Raw genomic sequence first — 6,270 nt, forward strand, 5'->3', positions numbered from 1 at the left:
AAATGCAGTTCAGCTTGTTGGAACATGACATAGGGAAAACTTTGATTTCACATCAGGATCTGATCCTTTTTCATCTCTAATGTATGCCCTATCTAGTATAACTCCTGGAGACCTTCTGAGAGCTCAGCACGCTTTCACACACAAAATAGCAGGTTTTATAACCAATTTCAAGATTTGCATTTTATTTGGACCCGTTTTCAGAAGGTCACTACTCTTTTATATTTTTCTGTAGCATCTGACAATCGCGTCCAGATCCTCACAGATTTTAGTGTTAAATTTTGGTGGAAACTGTAACACATTATAGTAGCATGAAGTAATTTACAGCAGAGCGGAAAACCATATGTGTTTCTGTCTCTTTAACACTGCCCTCCTCCCTACTTCCCCATCTCTCGCCTCCTCCCAATTCCAGAAACTCTGATTCTTAACCCAAAGCTTCAGTCCTGGGATTGTTGCAACAAAAGGAAGTATAGACAAAAAAAAAGAAGATAAAAGTAATGTCTTTGTTCTGTCTGGAAGGAAAGATGACAATTGGGGAAGAAGTAACAATCTCCAGATTTCTAAATAAAATCTAATCTGGTCCTTTACTAGAGAACCAGCAGCTGGCACACAACCTGGAGGAGATTCATGTATCGCAGAGGTATGTACAATGTTGTGTAGTTTAGGCTTTTTGGATATGTAGACCGTAACGGGAGCGTGCACAGTTAGGACCATACGCCACACTGCATGTTCCTTCTTTGCAAGCTATTGATACTGTGGAGTATTGTAAACGATAGTTCATGGGTATATAAATTACATTTACTCACAGATATCAACCACTGGTTTGTAGGCGTAGGGTTTTCAAATGAATGGCCGCCTCTACGTAAGGTTACAGGATGAAATAAAGGGAACAGACAAGAGACAACATTGTCCATCTAGTGCATGACACTTGTTTGCTGAGCTTCTCGTTCTGTGATTCCAGTGTTGCCCACGCAGGCCGCACGTATGTGGAGTTAGACTCCGAGTGTATGTGAGATCTGGTCTCACAGCATTTCATGTTCTGTTACCTGTTTTAAAGTCTTCGCTTTTAAAGGTTTAATCCACATTTATCTCTGTTTCATTCACATCCCAGTTCTGATATTCTCTCTCCCTATACTGCCATATAAGGCCCTTTAGTGATATTTCCCTGGACACCGCTGACCTTACATATGTGGGAATTTTTCTTTGCCCAAAGATGAATGGCTGTGGTTAGACAGAATTATTTGGCTGTCATTACTGAAACCATTTTTAACTTTTAAGTGGACTGTATGGTGCTACATATGTTCTCTACTGGATTTTTTTTATCTGACTGGATATTAATGTCCCTAATTACATGTTAAACTAAACTTCAACGGATAAAGGGGTGCTCACTCTAGAAGTTCCTTGTAAAGGCGGTGCTTAAATTATTATTATTATTATTATTATTTATTGTTATAGCGCCATTTATTCCATGGCGCTTTACATGTAAGGAGGGGTATACATAAAAACAAGTACAATAATCTTAAACAATACAAGTCATAACTGGTACAGGAGGAGAGAGGACCCTGCCCGCGAAGGCTCACAATCTTCAAGGGATGGGTGATAATACAGTAGGCGAGGGTAGAGCTGGTCGTGCAGCGGTTTGGTCGATCGGTGGTTACTGCAGGTTATAGGCTTGTCGGAAGAGGTCCTGAATAATCAGAAAAATTACTGAAAATTATTTTTATTATTTTTTCTCACAAAATTTCAGGCAGAGGCTTTTACAAAAGAAAATCAGGGCATATAAGACAACCCTTTAAAAAAAATATTCCTGAACATTCAGACACTTGCAACGTTTCGGCTAATCTAAGCCTTTGTCAAGCCTACAGAACAACCAAGAATCAGACATGCCAGTTTGATTTAAAATTTTCAAGACCATAGTGAAAAGAAGGGCTTGGTCTGGGAGTAAAACTGTTTGTTGGATTTTTTTTTGCTACTTGCTTGTCGTGGTTGCAGAACCTTTGGGGTCGCAAGTACTTGTATTGTGCTGTCATGTGGCAGGGACACCTAGCAGACTTTGGCCTCATGACTTGTGTTGTGGCCAAGGTCGCTGTGTAGCCCTAGTCTAAATGGAACATCTCATTACTCAATGACAATCCTTAAGTGACCTATTTGTGTTATTAGCACTAATGAAATAAAGGATTCATGCCCAGTTACAAAGTAAAAACAGTATGTGGACCACAGCCAATGCCTTAATCATCTCTTGATATGGGGTCACTATTGAGTTAAATTCACATCTCCTGTCTGCACATTAAAGTTGACGTTATATTTGGAATGTCTTATCTCTACACAGCTCTCCCTCATCATGAAACGATTGACAACTCCTCATCTGGACGTGCGCTTCTTCCCTCGTTTTTTGGGTCTGTTTAGAAGATGCCGATCCTCTCCTCAACCACTTGATGCACCTCCTAAGGGGCAGTTACGTCTTCACTCACTTCCTGGAGCTTTTCTATTCGTGGGTATATTTCTTGTATTAATAGGTCTAACTGTGGCTGTCATTGGCTACTGGCCTCTCAAATCCAATAGCCAATTGTCCTCAATGCCTTCTTCACAACCCCAGCAATCTGAAGAGAGACTGAAACTGATTGGTCCTGTCATAATGGGATTTGGTCTTTTTGTATTTATATGTGCTAATACACTTCTCTATGAAAACCGGGACATGGAAACAAGGAGGCTCCTCCAAACCAGTGTCGTCACACAGGAACATGCTGACATGGCTTTATCTGCTAATAGTGGGGTGAAGGTGCAAGCCCAGCATACATGGAGTGACAGTTCTGGAGAGTTGGACAATAGGAGGAATATATTAATTAGGGCACAACTTTTGTGTCCCCCCATGAATGACCTCTCTCTTTCTCTTGTGAGTATACACTCAGATCCATGTATTTCATCCTTGCCACAACTGGGCGAGAGAATCAAGCTCAAAGAGGAAGCAGGAAGATGCTACAGCTCTGATGTCAAGCTAAATATCAGAACGAGACCAGTAAAAGAAGGTGTTCTAGAGATTCCCCATAGAGGCCAAAAATGTCGTAGTTGGCCAAGACTGGAAATCGTTGATGGTGGGAACGCAAAAGTTAATGAAGCTTCAGAGGAAGTATTAAAAGGAAGTAGGGAGAGTAGCCAAGAGACTGTACCTGAAGTGGTGTGAAATGTCACAATATGTAAGAAGATAGTGCTTAGGGAAAAAAGTGGTCTATTAACATGAAGTTGTCCATGAATATGGGTATACCCGAATCCTTCCTGAAATGAAGATAGAACAATGTGACAGCATAATGCTGCGGCTCCAGTGTATTATGTAGCATGTGCTATTATGAAAAATCTTGCAAAATGTGCACCAAATAAATGACTGATTTACATTTTGTAAAGTTCCATATTTAAAACTGTAAGAATGTGACCCATTGAGATAGAGAGAGAGAGAAAGAGATATATCTATTTATTTTTCCGTATGCACGGTATTCAATAAGGTCAAACATTTTCCCGCATTGAACATGACTATCAAGTGGATGCAACATGACATTATTTTTACCCTAATGAATTCTGTATGGGACAAAAGATTTCCACCTGTGGTGAGAGCAATTCACAAATTTTACTGGGATGAGCAAAGTTACAGCTGCATGTAACTTTTAGTATATGTATTAACAGCGTGTCGTTAATGTTTAGTGTCGGTGTTTGCAGTACTTTATTCTCATAGTATACATTTATAAGGTCATACCTGTGATGTGTGTGTGACCTGTTACTTTTTATCTCTTTGGATATCACTACTATCCGGTTAAGGTCTGCTTTCATGTCTTCCCTTATGTGTGGTCACAGACATTAGAAGGCTCTCCACCTAAGCGAGCCTACGTTCTCTTTGAGAAAGCTCTCACCAGACATGTTGAGACATGGCTTATCTCCAGGACAACAATGTGATTGGCTGTCCGAAATCAGATATACCCAATCAGCATCTTACCCAACAATCAGTTGTCCTGGCTCCCATACACATTAGGCCTGTTTCACACCTCCGTTGTTGGCGGACAGTTGATATCCGCCAAAAAGGAAAAGTAGCGGATCCGCCACCGTTATTTGATACACGAATGTTAGCGGCCGCTAAGTCTGTCGGATCCGGTGAATATTAAAAGCACCGGAAATTTAAAGCGATCGCGGTCCGGAAGGAGAGAGACAGAAAGATTTTCGCCGCTCCCTGGAACGGCATTTCATAGTTAAAATGCTTCCCGGCGTGAAGCTTCCGGGCATGCGCATTGCAAAATAGCGGACCATCAAAGAGAAAAAAAGTTAGTGTCCGTCCCATCCGCCCTGGAGACGCTGAAATCTTGGCGGATCCGTCAAAAAACGGGTGGGACGGACGAACGTCACTCAAGATCCGCCACTAATGAAAGTCTATGGGGGAAAAAAACGGATCCGCCCCTTTTTAGGCGGATCCGTTTTTTGCAAAAATTGGCGGATTTTTACTGACGTCAAAAAACGGAAGTGTGAAACAGGCCTTAGACTGTCAGATTAACTCATTCTGAACATGCACAGTGTACCTCTGAAGCCGGGTAGTGTACACCTGTCTTCAGCAGCGCAATAACTTGCATGAAAGAAAGTTGAGTGCGTGCGAGAGTTTTGCAGAGAGCTGGCCATGACACCAACTCTCGCAAATCATATCACACCCACAGGGGGCATGATAACATGGTGAGGGGGATGACATGTCTGGGGAAACAATCGACCCTACGACTAGTCAAAATGACACATTCTAAATCTACTTTAGAAATACTTTTTCTAAAGATCTGTTTGTGTCATGCATTAAAGAGACTGTTAGGCAGGGAATTCATACAGGAATATACTAGTGGCTTGGGGGGGCATGAGGGACCTGTAATGTTCACTTTAACATCTCAAGGGTCTGACCGGGTTTAATGCATTTTGAGAATAGAGTCCAGGTCTTATATATTTCCTATACACTATATATATGTGTGCCCCCCCCCCCCCCAAAAAAAAAAAAAAAAAAAGTGGATGCACCTTTCTGTTCTTTATTCCTGAAAGAAGACATTTGGTTATGAACATGTTGGTCCATACATCATGCCTTGTTCCAACCATTATTCTTACCAATAGATACATCATGAAGTATGTTAATGATGAGGGGATAAATCATAGCTGACAACTTCTATAATACAATAATGAAGCGTTTTGTTCCAGGAAACTTTATGCAAGTAGACATACAAATTTAGATCTGCGTGCAGTGTGCATTTATGTATGCACTAGATTAAGGCCCGATGCTATCGCATCGAGAGGATAGTGACACACCTCTTGCCATGTTAACCCTCAATACACACACACCTCCTCAACACACACTCCTCTCACCTATCACCATCTCCACTCACATCCACTCACTCTTTCACTCCACATACGACCCTTTCTCTCACTCCGTCTCTCATACACTGTCATCGTCGCTGCTCCGTGATCCCCGACATCATCCGCCGGCGCCATCCTGGATCCCGACGTTGTCCACGCCGGCGACATGTTCTTGCGGCCATGCCATCTTGAGTATTCTGAAATCCTGCGAGTGGACATTAGTGGAGATAGTGAAAGGTGAGAGGAGTGTGTGTTGAGGAGTGGTGTGTTGAGGGTTAACATGGCAAGAGGTGTGCTGTGACGTCACCAGTTACAACTGGACGGAAGTTGTTACAACCCGGAAGCTGCTTAGCGCATTTATTATAGTAGATTAAGGCCCGATGCTATCGCATCGAGAGGATAGTGACACACCTCTTGCCATGTTAACCCTCAATACACACACCTCCTCAACACACCACACCGCCTCAACACACACTCCTCTCACCTTTCACCATTTCCACTCACGTCCATTCACTCTTTCACTCCACATACGACCCTTTCTCTCACTCCGTCTCTCATACTCACACCGTCATCGTCGCTGCTCCACGATCCCCGACATCATCTTCTGCCGGCGCCATCCTGGATCCCGACATTGTCCACGCCGGCGACATGTTCTTGCGGCCATGCCATCTTGAGTATTCTGAAATCCTGCGAGTGGACATTAGTGGCTCACCATTGTCATTTTGAAACACGACTGATACTTCACTGACAGTGGGATTATTGTAGCGTTGAGGGTCTTGAGTACGATCTTGTTTAATAGCCATAGTGATGTTTGGCATGACAGTTCCGTTTTGTACATTTTTGATTTTCTTTACATCGTAAGCATTGTTCGTTTGCGGTAGTGGTATCGAGAATGTAAAGTTGGGCAAATGC

General features: G+C 42.5%; 1 long non-coding RNA gene across 1 annotated transcript; it reads left to right on the plus strand.

The window, feature by feature from the left end:
* Nucleotides 1-217: 217 nt before the first annotated feature.
* On the plus strand, nt 218-3,389 carry LOC141076163 (uncharacterized). Its single transcript, XR_012227429.1, has 2 exons — nt 218-637; nt 2,327-3,389. It is a non-coding gene; the product is annotated as an uncharacterized lncRNA (long non-coding RNA).
* Nucleotides 3,390-6,270: the final 2,881 nt, after the last annotated feature.

Source organism: Dendrobates tinctorius, unplaced genomic scaffold, assembly GCF_039654945.1.
Source record: "Dendrobates tinctorius isolate UK_male_01 unplaced genomic scaffold, ASM3965494v1 ptg000015l, whole genome shotgun sequence".
NCBI lineage: Eukaryota > Metazoa > Chordata > Amphibia > Anura > Dendrobatidae > Dendrobates > Dendrobates tinctorius.